The 17,650-nt window shown below is 36.4% G+C and overlaps 1 protein-coding gene across 2 annotated transcripts in view; it reads right to left on the bottom strand.

Moving 5' to 3' along the window:
• Nucleotides 1-4,227: 4,227 nt before the first annotated feature.
• Nucleotides 4,228-17,650, bottom strand: part of LOC104605276 (flowering time control protein FPA-like) — a 34,237-nt gene continuing 20,814 nt past the window's right edge. For both annotated transcript variants that reach the window (XM_010269973.3, XM_088896265.1), the window contains one exon: nucleotides 4,228-4,590. The gene's annotated coding sequence lies outside the window, so the exon portion shown is untranslated. The remainder of the gene's footprint in view (nucleotides 4,591-17,650) is intronic.

The following is a 17,650-nucleotide window of genomic DNA, read 5'->3' as shown; positions in this document are numbered from 1 at the left end:
TCTAATGTCACTCAATTCTTCCCCCCAAAGAAATGGAATAAATCATATGGATGTCATAGTATCTGTTACAATTTGCCTTCATACTTTTTGAAAATAATACCTATTGCACAACCTGTGATTTCATAGTATTGAACTGTTTTATGGATTCTTTTCTTTGGGTGGAGGAGGGGGGTGTAAAATTTGTTGGGTTCATTAATTCATTACTTACATATGGTTACCCATCATTATTTCCTGAGAATGATTTAGGGTGGACATAGATTTTATGCCACGTATGGGAACTAAATGATGATTGACGATGGCAATGCCATGCAAGGGTCAAAGTATCGATATCATGCCGGTGGCTTCCCGATACGCCTCTATAGGGGGTGTATCGGGGTTCTGATTGGTTCAGGGGGTGGAGGAGCTTTGAACCAGTCCTGAATCGGTTTTGAAAAAAATAAAAAATAAAAAAAGACAAAAAAAGCTATCGATATCGCCTGATATGTCCCTATTGGCGTATCAAGCGTATCGATATTTTAAACCTTGATGCCATATTAGAGCAAAGTGTTTGACAGACAAGAAACAATATGTTAGAAAAATGAGCATAGCAACTAAAAATATGCATGCTAAGATAGATAAATAGAAGGGGCTAGAAGGGCTAGACGTACCAAAAAGAGCATGGGTTGAAGTAGTAATTCAAGTAGCTGACCATGTATCATCAGATATGGCTTGAATGATGATGATAATAATGATTTGGGTAAACGACTTAAACATATCCCGAGTTTTCAAAATTGATTAATACATATCCTGAGTTTTTAAAAATACTTAAATATACCTTGTGAGGTGACCTCTTTGGACTTAAACATACTCTCAATCATTGAAAAGGCACATCAGAAGTCATTTAAAATTTTAAAAATCCTATTTTGGTCCTTTTGGGCAAGAAGAAGAAGCATGGGAAGAGAAAAGATGGCCGACAGATTGGTTTGATTAACAGAAAACGAAAGAAAATGTGTATGTGATTTTAACTAGGCACAGCCCACCTTTGTAGTGAACTTGTCTTAGGGCCGCGAATCTGTTGGATTTAATTCAATCCAAATTGAAATCCCATCCATTTTAAGTCAGATTCAGATATCCATTTAGCCATAATTGATCCAATCATGTGCATATATAAAATGTAATTTTTAGTTTTATAATTCATTAGAATTGTATTAGATTTGGAATTTATATAAACTTATTTTTATTTGTGATATGTATATTTTTATTTCATATTTAATTTTATGAATTGATGTTGATTTTATATAGATTTACTGATATTTTGATCAAATCAGATTTTGAATCAGATATCCAGATTGTTAGATAGTATATGCCCTTAGCTCCAACCAGCATGATGTACATTATGGCATTTATTGTAAATGAATAAAGTACATATTTGATCCATATTATTATGGTGTGTTTCTGTGTAATACCCTTTAAACTTGACACATATGAGACTCGTGTTAGTTTAGAATATTCATAGCTGTTGGATAGAGGTAAGGAGATTTATCCTGGCAAAGCTGACACTGATGTACCACCAAGTTGGTTGGGGTGGCTTGTCTCAGCTGCCAGGGTGAGACCTGAGGTTACATGTAGTGTGAGTTTTCTTGAAACCTTGAACCGGACCAAAATTCTTGTATTGCCCTAGACTTTGGAGATAGATGGGCAAAACTGGAATGTTACACCTGACCCCTAGACTCGATTATGATACTGCACTAGGTGTCGGATTTGGCTAACTTTGATATGCCAATCAGTGAGATCCTTAGAGGGGGTCAAAACCTGGGTATGTTGGGACAGTCCGAGAATTCATCTGAATGGGTGATCATGGTGACAGGATCAACCCCTTTGTCGGACAAAGTGAATGATCGGGGATGTACTCTCTTTGATGGAAACATAAACTACCGGTAGTTGATTTCAACTGTTGAAATTTGTTTTTGCAAAATATATTTATATAGAGACATACATATATATATATGTATATATATATATATATATATATATATATATATATATATATATATATATATATATATATATATATTATGATTTCAAAATGTTTGCAAAAGGTTTTAATTCCCGTGATCCATGTGAGTAGAGAGTGCAGCAATACACCTTGCAGCAAAGGGAGAGGTCCTCTCTTGTCGGGCAGTGTTTGATCATTATGGGCTAAGAGGTTAAGTGTAAGACCATTGAGGGTTATATTTGATAGGTTAATCTTGCATCTGCCCACAGTCCTTGGGCCTTCATAAGATGGCTGGACCCAAGGACCATTTAATGTAAATGTTGGGCTCATTAAGAGCCCATAGTGATGGACTCAGGGGTTCACTGTATTCAGTAGTGAATTCGACCAAGCCTTGTAACAGAGATTAGGCTAAACCCATGTGGCTGATGTGTAGATCAATGATAGGGTCCCACGCCATACAAAGAGAGCCAAACTAGCCAACATTAAAGTGGAAGTGAGCATAAAAGCTTAATGGGCCTAAAAGCCCATTTTGAACTGGGTTAATTAGATTAATTAAATAGAGGCGGATCTGGGATTTGGGTCAACAGATAAGATAAGGGATTATTCTTATCCACTTAAAGAATCCAGATCCGAATAAAGATTTGGATTATAGGAACTCCTAATTTGATTAGGAAGTTTGATCTTTATCTATAGATAAGATAAGGGATTATCCTTATCACTTAAAGAGTCTAAATCCAAATAAAAGATTTGGATCAGGAAACTCCTAATGAGATTACGAAATTGTCTCTTTAAGGCTATAAATAAGAGAGCAGGGCGAACCTTGAATAAAAACTTACTCAATACAGAGAGAAAACAACTCAGTTAGACTGATCTTGCCTTCAGCTATTTTTCTTCCTACTCTTGCCGCCCTACCCTATTCGATCTCCAGTTCTTGGATTTGATCAAGATTCGATCATGATATTGTTTCTTGCCAGAAGAAACAATTTAGAAGTTGTGCTCACTGTTCCATTTGATTCTTGCTGAAGAATCACTAGTTCTTGGTGAAGAACTACCTGTTGATCATGCCTCATCATGTCATTTTCAGTAGAGGGAGAATTCGGTGCACTCTTTGGGCATGAACATCTACGTTGGAAGGAGCACTCTTGCGTGGATTCCATATCAGGTATATCCCTCCCTTATTTTGGTTTCAGATTTGGTCCGATTTGGTTACAAGAACGAACCTTGAAAATGCAATTTTTAAAATTGTGAATAGGATTTCCGAATGGGAGTAAAGAAATTTTTGAAATTTCGCCCAACCTTCCTGCCAGGATTAGCCATCCATATGATGGATCTCCCATCCATTCACAGATATACAAATAAATCAAACTTGAATCTATGTTTCACATACCTATCAAATGTCAGGTCAAATTCAGATCTCTTGGATTCTTATTGGATTTGATTTAGATGTATCTCTATCCAAATTCGATCCAATCCATTTGCAGCATAAACTTTGTTTAAAATGTCCATCTCATTAAGTCCCTGCTTGACGTAAAAAAAAACGCCCAAACCTAGAAAAAAACAGAATAAAAGGACCTCAAATCTCCAATACACATCCATCAAATTGGGAGCTCAGTTAAATTTTAAGGTCTGAAGAAGCAAGCCCTACCCGAACAACACAATGAGAGTTGTCTTGAAATTGTTAAGACAATGTGAGCACTTTGGTAGTTCACCACCTCAAGGCACTCCTTGAAGATAGTCAACCAAACACCACTACATAATCTATTGGATGTACCTTAGACTCTTTGATTGATGCATTACGTCTTACCAGTAGAGTTATATTATATCTAAAAGTCTCCTAGGGGTGCATTTGAGCCAAGCCGAAATTTATGTCTTGACTTGGTTCAATTAAAACACCCTTATATTCGTTCAAGTTCAATTTGAACTATATTTCTCAATTCAAATTCAGTTCGACTAAATGTTCAATACATTTAAATTAGGCTCAAAAGCTCATAAAACTGATATACTTTTATATTTATGAATGTATAATTTACTTTTTTATGTTATTGATCTAATTTGAATTGGAATAGCTAACCAAATTTACCCTAAGATTCAACTTAAAAATTGATTTGATTGCACCCCTAAATTTCCCTATATAAATTGTAGTGTACTTGGCTTGAAGTATGCCATGCATTTTTATACCTGAGTGATAATGTATTTAGGAATTTCCAACCAAACACAGCCTTACTTGCATTTATAACTGGGTTATAATGTAGTTAGAAGTTTCCCAAGTCCAAGGATATTAAAGTGTATATTTTATGTCCAGAAACAAGCGAAGAGTTTCACCCAATACTCTGTATTTAACCATTTTACTCTCTACTTCACCTTTTACCTTTGCTAGCCTACAAATCCTAAAAAAAAAAAAAAAAGAAAAAAGAACGAAAAAATGTAAACCACGTGGCGTTAAGTTGCTCGGCACAGGTGCAATAGCCTAGTTTTTAAGCACCAATCTTTGAAAATAAACAAACGAAGCTGATATTTTTCTTGTCACATCTTAACCCATTTAATTTCAGTTCCAGGAAATAAACCAACATAACGTCGCCCCTATTTTCGACCATATTCCACTGAGAAAGGCAAACCTACAAATACCGAAACATCAAAACCATGTATCAGATGATTAGGGTCATAATTCTTTGTTATATTGTTACAATTAACTAAAAGCGTAAACTTGCGTGGTAAAGCCAATCAATAATAAGTAGTCATACAACACAAAACATAGGCAGATAAAATTATAAATATTATTGAAGACCACACTACCCCCAATGTATTATGTACCTCAACGAAAGCACATTTGGGAAACGTTTGTTCTCATGGTTGATATTTCGCCATTAGCAGCGAGTGACCCACTTGTACCAGATGTAATTCGTGGGTTCATGAATATTGTTGACCACAATATTTAATCAACCACTTTTGCTGAGTGAAAAAAGATTGTTGCCAGAAAGTCAGAAACCATGTCGACCCTAAGCTGACTCTATCATTTAAAGATCCAAGGCAAAAGCAGGCGTAGCAACAACTTTCTGTAGCCTTTTTTTTTTAACTGAGGTAAAAAAGCTTTACGAGTTTCTGTAGTATATATGCGAAAATGTCACTGACCTTAGCATTGGTGCTTCTAGTTGAACTTCTAACAATTGCAACACACCACAAGCGTACAGAAATCTCACACCACCTCAAAACGAAGTTGACGGATAACTATGGAAACGTATGATAGCAGGTGTGCCCCATAGAAAAAAGCAAGCCATTATGTTCAAGTCGGTCATTCCTTTCCCAGATCAAACATGGACCCCGAAACCTCCAACAATCTGCCAGAAGACCACTTCGGTATTTCGTCTATATACCGTACAACTTTTCTTTGTAAGAGCTAATAGTGGGAGATTTTTTTTTCCTTTTTAACTACTATAATGGAAGAGCTGGAAGCTTATTATGCTGGAACTGATTCCAAGATTCAATCAATACAAGAAATTTAGAAGAACGAAATGTTCCTGTTGATTGAAATAACTGAAAAAAGGTCATGAGATCTGATCTGATCACCCGCAAATCAAACAAGGAAACTCAGAAACTGGTACTTTTTAACGTCTGCCAAAACTCTTCGTATTTCGATTTTTAGATTAGGCGTAAAATCTTTAGTTCCTTGACATCATGGAACAATTCCTTTGATAATCCCTAGTGGCATTATTGCAGCGGCACCAAAAATAAAATAACTAGGTTATCAATACCTTGCAAAATTAGACTGATTACCAAACTATAACTATGTTTAACGACTTCTAGCGGACTGTCTCTCAGGGCCGATTAGACTGATTTATTATACATTCCCCAGGGGAGCTATCTATGATAGGACAACACAAGCTTGGAGGGCTCTATGCGCAATCATCATTACTTCACAACTCCCGGACAACTCTCCAAATCCTTTCTTTGCCACTCCTCTCCTACCAATCTATTTGCACATCATGTTGGAGGTTCACACAATAGGTTGGTGATGTAATAAAGAAATCCCACTTCATCATGGTATCTGGTTAAGCCATCTTCAGCAAGTAGATTACTCCAACTGACAATTATTCTTTTGGAACTGAATGTTTCCATGTACTTTTGACTGCATTCATGTATTGGCATTACCAGTCTTGGTACAATGGCATAGAAATAAGTTACTATTTCCAATATAATCAATATATAGGTGTACAAATCATCATATTTATGAGAGAAATCAAACTGAGATCCAGTAAGGCAACAGGACAATGTAGGACATTTGTAAATTGCTACTGCCGAAAGGACTGGAAACACATGACTGCTTAACACTTGAAATAATGGAGGAATTGTAAATTCCCAATCAGATTAATCAAATTTTCCAAAAGAACACTAAACCTTGTCCAAATTATTATATGGGGGCAGCTATGCTTAGAGTAACATGACATTATTACATAAGAATGTAATAATCTCTCTAAGAGAATTCTCTGTTGAAGGAAAAGAGGTTTATTTCATTCAGAAGAGTCAACTTCTAAGAACTTTTTATTGGTCCATATTACCCAAGTATTGTCTTGTGTAAAAGAGTTTATTACATGAACTTTTAAAAGGATTTAATGAAGTAGGGGAACTAAGCACAGTAGTAGCATCTCTGATCAGAAAAGTTTTGATGAAGCAAATGGTTTTTGTTTCTGATACGACAATAAATGGGAGGCTAACTAAACTATTTAATAAGATGATGAAAGAAAATATGCATGATGAATGGAGAGTGCACTATGATGCCTATATTTAAAAACAAAGGACATAACTAACGTTTAGCACCTATGGTAAAGACATCAGAGTTTATAGGCAGATGGGTCTTCACTAAGGCTCAGAACTAATCATACATGAATTAACTAAACATATTCAGTAGTAGTAGTAATAATAGTAGTAACAAGAGGAGGAGAAATGCAAATCAGGATATACTTAGAATTGGAGATCAAGAGATTTCCAGATATGACATTTTCCATTGCCTTGGATCAATAATCCATAACAAGGGAGATTTGAGGATGCCACACACAAAATTAGAGAAAGATGGACAAAATGGAGGGATGCATCCGAAATCTTATGTGATGGGCGGACACCACTCAGGTTGGAAGGAAATATCCATAAAACATAAGGCCAGCAGTGCTGCATGGAGCAAAAGTATTAAGCAGTCAAGAAACATGCCCAAAAAATTTAGTGTAGCAGAATCGCATATGATGAAATGGATGAGTGGAAAAATTAAAAGGGGTAAGGTTGGAAATGAATTCATTTGAAGGAAACTTAGGAGTAGCTCCAAAAGGTGATAAAGCAAGAGAAATTATTTCCTAATGTCCATAAATTTCCTAATGTTTTCACAACATATTTTCATATCCATGGGTACCAACATGAAATACAACTAGAATCGACATATTCCCTAATAAAAGCTACATGTGCTATGTGGAGTACAAAAGATTGTATTATAACATAAGTTGGCAACACTATTTTAAATATGTAGAGTAGCAGTTTATTGCCCACCTAAGTTGGCAACAATACTCTTATCATGTAATTTTTTTTTTTTGATCAATAACACTTTCATTAATTCATCAATAGAAGATTTACAAAAGGAAGACAAACACGCTTATCTTCCAAGAACAACAAAGAACCTCAAGAAAAGGAAAAAAGAAAGAGAAAAGAAAGAAAACAAACTAAAGTTACAGCTTGGCCCAAAAAAGTGAATCCCTTTCTGCCCCTTGTTTAGCTAAACCATCAGCTAGGAAATTAGCCGATCTTTTAACCCAACGTATCTTAACTTCCATCTCCCGCACCAGCCACTTGAATTTCCTCCTCTCATTATTGTACTTCCATAAGCCATTGTGATCATTATTGTACTTTCATCTCCCGCAGCAGCCACCCACTTCAATTAAGAGTTTCCTGATGTTCAACTCCTTAACTTTTTGGACTCCTTCCATAACTGCAAAGATCTCAGCTCTAAGGGAGTCACCCACTCCAATTGGGCCTGAGAACATGGCAGAAATGACCCCATTTTCATCCCTAAAAACACCCCCAATCCCCGATTGTCCCGGATTTCCCCTGCTACACCCATCAAAGTTTAGTTTCACAAATCCACTAGGTGGAGGGGTCCAAGCCACACTCATTACTGACTTAGTTTGTGTGCAACTTGCAATTTCACCCCACTTCCTCAACATGTCATCCATAGTGTAATCTGTGAAAAGCTCCAAAGATTTCAGCCACTGTACCGCCCTAATATGAATGATAGCCCTCAGATGTGCGGCTCCTCTCTGAGCTTCTGAGAATATCCTGGAGTTTCTTTCTTCCCAAAGTGTCCAACATACTGCAGCCCTTAGTCCTCTCCACATTGTCCTTCCCCTTTTTATCCGCCACCTAAAAAAAGAAGGGGAAAAAAGGCCTTGCAAGCCTGAAGGGGGGTTCCAACAACAACCAAATAGGGACAAAGCCCATTCCCAAATTGACCTCGCAAAATGGCAAGACACCAATAGGTGAAAACCAGTCTCCCCATCCGCTTTACAAAGAACACACCACTGAGGTGACAAACAAGTATTGGGTCTCTTCTATTGGAGTAAATCACCAGTGTTGATTCTTTCCAAATAGGCTTCCCAATAAAAACTACCAACCCTATGAGGTATTGCTCTGCACCAAACCTCATTAACAGGAAAAGGAGGGAAGGTAGGACTGGTGGACTGACTTAAGACTTTGAAGAAAGAAGCACAAGTAAAAATGCCATTGGGAGAAGGTGTCCAAATTCTAGAGTCCGCCCTAGTGGGGTCTAAGACAACGTTATCAAGAATTGCAATAAGGCTCAAAATAATGTCAAAGTCTGAGTCCCTCAAATCCCTTCTTAGACCCAAGTTCCACCCAATCCCAGAAATGGAAGAGGATGGGGTGGTAAAAGACGAGATTGGCTCATTTTTCAAATCAGAAAGAGCAAACAAAGAAGGAAACTGATCCTTTAGAGGGGCACTCCCCACCCAAGTTTGTTCCCAAAAATTTATGGAGTTACCGGAATTCAAATCATACCTGATATTAGGGGAGAAAACTGGTAGTAGGTAATGAATAGCTTTCCAAGGAGAATTGCTTGTGGTCCTAGCTCTGATTCCAGCGTCCCATCCATTATGCTCCAGCCCATGAATACTTGCCACTATTCTAGCCCAAAGCTTCTCCTTCTCCAATGGGAATCTCCACAACCACTTTCCCAACAGAGTCATATTCCTTCTCCTAAAATTCCCAAGCCCCAAGCCACCACATGTCTTACTCCTACAAACTATCTCCCAACTCACTCTATGATCCCTCTTTTCCTCTCCCGGTTCCCACAGGAAATCTCTCATTAACTTCTCCAATCTATTAGCAACCTTCACTGGGATTTTAAACACCGACAGGAAAAAGAAAGGTAAATTAGCAAGCGTGGCCTTAATAAGAGTAATTCTCCCACCAAGAGAGAGGTAGTTCTTTTTCCATGACACCAGTCTTTTTTCGAACCTTTCCACCACCGGGTTCCAAAAGCTCTCTCTCATGGGATTATCCCCTAAAGGCAACCCTAAGTAGTTCAAAGGCCAACCCAAAACTTCACACCCCAATACTTCAGCACTCTCCCTGATCTCTCCCTCCTCCAAATTCACCCCCACAACACAACTTCTCCCAAGGTTAACTTTCAAGTTGGATATTTGCTCAAACAGTTGTATCACCGACTTCAAATTCCTAATAAAGCTCACATTACCGCCTTCACAAAACAGAATTGTGTCGTCAGCAAACTGCAAGTGAGTGAGGGGTTTCCGCCCTCCCAACTCTCCAGCCTCTAATGAGCCCCCTAGAATCTGCTCTGTGAATCAATTTCCCCAAAACCTCCGCAATTAGAATGAACAAGAAAGGAGAAAGGGGATCTCCTTGTCTTATACCCCTACTGGCTGGAAGTCTACCATTGTCCCATTCACTAGCACTAAGTAATGACAATTCCGGACACAACCCATGATCCACTTACACCATCTAGCCCCAAACCCAAATTTAGTCAAAACTTTCCTCAAAAATTCCCAGTCCACCAAGTCATAAGCCTTTTCCAAGTCCAACTTACAAACCACTCCCTTCTTATCCCTCTTAAAGTTCTCCACACTCTCATTAGCAATTAAAATCTGATCAGTGATTTGTCTTCCATTCACAAAAGCTCCTTGGTAGTGTGCAATGATATCTGGCAAAACCTTCTTCAGCCTCAAAGACAACACTTTTGCAATGATCTTATACAAGCTATTAACCAAGCTAATTGGCCTAAAATCCTTCGGGTGGGAATCATCTTTCTTTTTTGGAATTAAGGCTATAAATGTGGAATTCACACCCGGATTGACAATTCCTCTCCTGTAAAACTCCTCAAATACCTGCAAAAGATCATCTTCCAAAATGTCCCAACAGTCCTGATAAAAACCCATTGTGAACCCATCCGGCCCTAGGGCTTTTGTTCTATCCATAGAAAATACAGCCTCCTTGATCTCTTCTAAACTAAAGCTTCTCTCCAACCTTCTCCTGTTCTCCACCCCTACATCTGGCCAGTCCAAACCTTCTACCCACACCCTTCTACACAGGCCTTCTTAGGATAGATTTGAAGTGCTCCACATAAGCCCCGACAATCTCCTCTTGATGCACTAGCTCAACTCTATCTACTACCAATTTGGAGATCAGGTTCTTCCTTCTCCTGCCTTCTACTAGAGAGTGGAAAAACCTAATGTTTCTATCCCCCTCTTGCACCCATTTACATCAAGATTTTTGTCTCCAGCTAATTTCCTCCTTCTGCAGGCAATCCTCTAGCTGTCTTCTTAAATCTCTCCTGAGCTCAATGTCTTCCTCTCCAAGTTCTCCCCTTTCTTCTTTAGAGTCAAGGCAATCCTCTAACTCTTATCATGTAATTTTGATGATTTGAATCAATATAATGATTTGAAAGGGTCTTCCCATGAATCTTTTAACATTATCGAAAATAACATTCTATATTTTGCATATTTCATGATGTTTCTGCCATGTTATTTTTACAATAATTGAAGTTTCCGACATTTCCAATGTATTTCATATATTTGGATGGCTGGCATTTCCACCAATACCAATGTCTTACAACTTGCCTATAAAAAGAAGCAATCTATTACAAGTTGAAGGGGCTAGAAGGCCTAAGGGCAGACCAAAAAGGGCATGGATTGTAAGAAAAGTATTCATAATTTAACAATAGATATGGCACTGGCAAAAAAGAGATGACGAAAGAGGATTCATGTTGCCAACCCCATACAGTTAGGTAAGGATTAGATGATGATGAGGAGGAGAAGGATGATGATGATGATGATGATGATGATATGACATTAAATAGGAAATCAGGTGAAGTCGTGACAGTAATTATATAGGAGAATGTGTTGGAGATGATGATATGGATGGTAAGGTGTTATTATCATTCATCTTGTGTTACTGATCAAAGTTGCTTTCTAAAACCCAAGTATAGAACTAAACCAATTAATGGAAACCCAGAAGATATTGAGGAAGCTGATTTAGATGATTCAGGAAGAAATAACATGGAAGTTATGGAGTTTCAACTTTCAAATTGCGGATGTCACTCTAACATATGAAGTTTTCCAAGGCCATGTTTGGTTTGCTGCCATGGGCCTCTCATTTTTTTCAATTCTTACTTATTTTGAGCATGTGGGCAAGAATGAATTACGAGAGAGTATTTGGTTACAAAATTCTTGCCATGGACCTCATTCATTTTAGAATGAAAGATGAGCCCGTGGCACAGAAATTGAGGTAACTTGCAACACTAAAAATATTAGTGCTCCATGTTGCTCATCTTCATTCTTCAAATAAGCTATGTGTCGGCGATTTATGACCACCAGCCTAATTCTCAAAAACCGTCGGTATAGATTTTTACTAGCAGATGGCCAGCAGTCAACTATCTATCGGCCACTGTTGTCATCAAAACCTATGCCAATGGGCATTGACCACCAGCCATGCGCTGGTAAAAATATATGCCGGTGGGTTTTGAGACCTAGACCACTGATCTATGACCACCGGCACATTTGAAAAATCAAAATAAGCAATGAGGCATGACTATATGATGTTATATTTTATAGCTTTCTTAATATATTATCTTTATTGAATATATTATTATCAATTTGATGAAAATTCTTGGAATTTTGTACTTCATGTTATTAATTTTATTTTTAATTTTACAGTTTTTTAATTCCATTTCTATTTGGAAGTTCCAAGCTCTTTTCTTCATTTGCACATCTGCCTACTCAACTCAGCAAACTAATTTTCTTTAAATTAGTTTTAAATAGGTGCTAAACTACTAATTGCTTCCTGTAAATTGTCTTTTACATTTTCTCTATGCAACCAAATACAAAATGAGAGAAGTAGGAATCTAATAATAGCCCCAATAGGTGATAAAATGAGAGAGTAGACTAAGATGGTTTGGGCACGTGCATAGAAAACCACCAATTGCGCTAGTTAGAATAAGTGATTTATTACTCATTGAACGGGCTAGAACTCGGGGTTGGCCAAAAAAGACATGGATAGTAGTAAGAAATGGTTTAAGTATTAATGATTTAGCAGTGGATATGGCTTTAAATAGAACGGATTGGCAAAACAGGATTCATGTACCCGACCCCATATAGTTGGGATAAGACATGGATGATGATCATGATCATGATCATGGTTTTTAAAAACGAACCGGTCAGGGGTCCGGCTACTGGTTCGAACGGTCGGCCCATTCTAACAAAAAAAATAAAAAATTTAAAAAAATTGGAAAACGGTCAAAACCGTTCAAACGGTTAACTGGCCGGTTCAGCAGTTTGCTAACCAAAATCAATGGTTTGGGAGGAAAAAGCGGTTTTGGAGGAAAACAGAACCGGTCAAGTGACCGGTTCTTGGTTTTTCCGGTCCGACCGTCCAGTCCGGTCCGGTTTTGAAAACAATGATGATGATAAACCAAATGCAAAAGATTTTCTATCTATCAATCTATGTGTATATATATAAACTTTGGTTAATGAAAAAAATGAATGAAAATAGGGTGGTTAAAAAAAATGCAAAAGCTTTTCGTAGTAACATTCTCATTCTCTTTATTTCTATCCATTTTTGTCCATTCTAGAATTGTATTATTGGAAAGAATGAGCAAAAACGAGAGTTGAACCAAACATGGCCTAAATAGATAAGATAGGGTGGTTAAAAATGAAATACATGAAAGTAGTTGGGGTTCCACAAGTAGTGGGGACCATGTCTCTTTTATATTTTTGATAGGTATAGGACTTCATCTTTGTTTCTATCCAGATTTTTGTGCTTCTTACCAATCAAAAAAAATCCGCTTCATCTTTGTTAGGGCTCATACCACTGGTCAAAATAAATGAGCCACAGATTGAGGTGGAGCAGGAAGAGAAGCAAGCCCTGAACTGGCACAAGCTCCTCACATTCAGGAAGATCAGGAATAGCCTCGGGTGGGATTTGTATTTGACAATTCCAATTTTCAATCCAGAGATGATCCTATTGATGCATTTGGATGATAAAGTAGCAAAAATCTAGCTCATTTAAGAACTATAAGATTATAAATAGTAGTATGGCGTACGGAATCGCATAGGGACGGTATAGTGGATTGAGAGCTTAAAGATAACTTGATAAAGAAGAAGATAAAGGTGTATTTCCTTGGTTAGAGCATGGTTTGTATAGAGATATAGAAGATGTTTGGAAGTTTAGGCATTTGTCGATTTTGGGGATGATAATAAGACCATGAATTTTGAGGCATAGTTGTCAAAGCGACACCTAGGCAACAAGGCGCCCTTTGAGGCTCGTCTCGCATAATTGCCAAGCAGTTTTGTTCTTTCTATTATAAAATACTTTTTTATTCTTTATTTTTTGAGATTATAATTATAAAATAGACATTGTTAAACTAATATATCCATTTTGTGTGTTTATATACTAATTTCCTTTTTATTATTTTCTTATTTGTTAGGGATTAATCAACACAAACATTGCTAAATGCTGTATTGAACCCTCAAAGACTTCAAAATCTAAACCAACAAGGAGGAACTTAAAATTGTCTAGTCAACATATTTCCTTCTTCCGTATACTCTACTACTACCACTACTACTACTTATCCTTTTCTTCTTTTACTATAACAAAAATAAGGGTCCAGCCCATGTAATTTTTGAATTTTCTTTTCCTTTTTTTTCTTCTCATGAATATGTTGGTTTTCTATACTTTAACATGAACTTTATACTTTTCTTATGAAAATTATGAATAGTTATTAAGGAAATATGGTTATGGTACCTAGGGAACTACCCTAGGATCTATGTTCAATGTTTTTGAACCGTTGTTGACCCGGACGGTCGGACCGTTCGGCCCGAGAACCGTCCAGGCAACTGGTTCCGTTTTACCCCAAACCTAGTCCCTAGCCAAAAACTGCTGAATCAGTCAACGATTCGTTGACCCGGGCGGTCGAACCGTCAACCCGTCGACCCCATCAATGTTTTTTGGCTGTTTTTTATTTTTAATTATTTTTTTATTTTTTAAATTTTTGTTGTCAGAACGGGTCGTCCGTTCGAACCGGACAGTCAAACTGTCAACCCGGTTCTGTTTCCGAGTCGTTTTTTAAAACCATGTCTATGTTTTTTACATTAAAAAAAATCCATCATTGAACTAGGCAACAAGGCGCCCCCCTGTCGCCTAGCCTCACCTTGGCACCTTGAAAACTATGTTTTAGGTCACTACATTCATCAGGTTGTCATCTACTTTCAAGAAAAAATTGGAAATTTTGAGAGGCAGATTCTAGTGGAACCAATAACAAGACAAGAGAAATCCTCTCAATAATTTAAACCTTGGGAAAGGCTTGAGCTTGCACTCTGTTACTCTGTTTCTTTTTTTTTTTTTTTTTTGATTTTATGACTTAACATAAAACCTTCAGTTCATGACAATAAAAAACTTGCTATTTTATGCCTCAAGGTTACTACAGAAACTTTTAATCAGCCCTCTCTTTCTTTAGGAATAAATAACATAATTATATGACATTCATCTTAAGGTCAAAGGAACCCTTGACAATGAATGACCAAGGAAATCAACATTACCATCATGTAAGTCTTGTCCACCAGTGTGTGCTTTGTCTTGCACGGTCGATCCCAAGCCCAGATAAAGGAGGGTTGCATCAGGTTGGTAGACAGCATTAAAACCTATGCCAAACTTTCATGGTCATGGATCCTCAATGACCAAGGATGCCATGCTTGTTGGAAAAGGCTGCTTTAAGACATTTCATTGCTTATCATGTTCCTTTTGCGGTAATACTTAGATGCAATAAATAAATATACACCCAATCCTAGATGGAAAGTAAAATTTGGCATCTACGTATTTCACATTTGCACCATCATATATTGCTAGATTTTCATTTTATTTTGAAGTAAAAGGACAGCCTCGATAACATGTTGACACAAGAAGGAAAAGCCCCAATACATTTGCAATATGTTGTAACCAATTATCTAGTAACCTTGTCAGTGCTTCATCCACTTAAAGAGTGCCTCACATTTCTGAGTTCATTATAAGACAATCAACTTATAATCAAGTAGATCTCAAGAGGTTATCCCTATTCTGACTAAGGAATTTGACACAAGAACTGACCCAGATTTGTCTTACATATTATTTATCCTTAGAATCTAGTGTGGAACTAAAGGTTATGCAAGTTCCTTCATGTAAACGCTTGTACAATTTCAAATATTAAAACAAAAAATTGAGGAAATTCCCAATATGCTCATTCAGAATAAGAATATTTCACCAGTACTATGCAATCGGACATCATAATATCATAATACATCAATTTTACATAGGCTCAGAAATACCATAATACAACAACCCATGGTATGGGGTGCTGATCAACAAAAAAAAAAAAAAAAACAATCCATGGTATGGGGTAAAGACCCCAAACACCAAGAGAGGGCAAATTATACAATACTAGCAGAAGACAGCACACGTAAAAGTTGAATTAATTAACAGAAAATGAAGTATCATCAGAAACCTTCCAATAATATCTACCCCTACAGACATGAACATAAAACAAGCCAGAGAGAGAAAGAGAGAGGAAAAATAAAGTTCATGATGAATAAAAAGAAAATGAATTCAATACCCAGCTTAAGGGGATTGAGCAATCTAAAACAATTGAAAGTAGGGTTCACCCAAATCCAACTGAATTGAACAGTTTGTACCTCTAGGCGTAGATTGTAGAAATAATAAAACTCAGAAAGTTGGAAGCTTAGTAACCGGAACTACCTATTTATAGCGTCCTGATGTTAGAAACATGGTCCAGTGTTTGGATGCACCAACAAATCACAATTGCAAATGACAGAGCATGTTTCCATTTCTGTGGTTTTCCTCCCAATGCAACCAATAGAAAAAGAGTTTGAACTGATGGTAAATTTTGGGGAATTTCAAGTACAGTGGGAACAAAGAAGAAGAGACATCTTGGCACAAAATATGGAACAATATATTTTATTATAGTTTCAAACTTGGTTTAAAATGTCGCGAAATGTCGCCCGACATATGTCAGTGTCGAGACCCAACGACATAAATTTTACATGAATTAAAAAAATACAATATGTCGGTCGATATTTCGACCATTTCGGTAAATGTCGACCATATCGTTCCCAAAAACAAAAAAAATATATATATATAATATATCGAAATATTTCCAAGTATATGTCGACAAGGGGAAAAAATAACGTTTTTTGATTAAAAAAAAAAAAAAGAAGAGGGTTTTACGTTTACCTTGTGTACCTGGAGCTAGAGTACAACTTCAAGATCTAACCAAGCACAAGAGTGGTCATGCTCTGAAATATCTTTTTCTTGGAAGCAGGACGTTCAGACAGACTCTGCATCTCTTCGAGAATTGAGGAGGCTGAAGTTCATTTGAATGAAATTGAAACCTCAGCCTTAACATAAGCTTATTTAAACTTTAAAGACTTGCTATAGTCCATGATGGTCTATGGAAGCCTATAGTCCATGATGGTCTATGGAAGCCTATAGACCATCACAATAGCAAGCCCTAAAATGGAATCTTTAAAACACCTTTATATAAACATGTTACAATGCAAGAGGGTCTATTGTAATATTATAGACCTCATAAATGAAAACTTACAAATAGAATCTTTATTTCACTCTTATTATAGTACATGAAGGTCTACAACAATAATGTAGACCCTCACTACAAAAGCCACTAAAATGAATAAATAAGAAGAAAATTAATATTTGAGATAAAATTACAATATTCATTAGAAAACAAAATAAAAAAAAAACAGAAAATGTTAACTAGTTAATATTTTTATAAAATATTTATTAAAAAGAATTAACAAAAAATAAAAACAAAAGAATAAATTAATTACTTTATAATATAAAACATAAAATATTTTTCAGGTAATAAAATATTAACTAGTTAGTATTTTTAAAATATTTATTAAAATCAGAAAATGTTTATTAAATTTTATCATAAATCATATTCTACATTTAATATAAAAGATCAGAATAAATTTACTAAATTTTATACTAAATCATAATTTATTATAAATTAGTATTAAAAATCATAATAAATTCATTAAATTTTATATAAGAAATCAAAATTTATCATAATCTTAATAAAAGGAGAATCAGTTTATTAAA

The sequence above is a fragment of the Nelumbo nucifera genome, chromosome 1, assembly GCF_055504915.1.
Source record: "Nelumbo nucifera cultivar China Antique chromosome 1, China Antique-T2T, whole genome shotgun sequence".
In the NCBI taxonomy this organism is placed as follows: Eukaryota; Viridiplantae; Streptophyta; class Magnoliopsida; order Proteales; family Nelumbonaceae; genus Nelumbo; species Nelumbo nucifera.
Note: the sequence above shows the minus strand (reverse complement) of the source record. Positions and strands in the feature narration are given on the sequence as shown.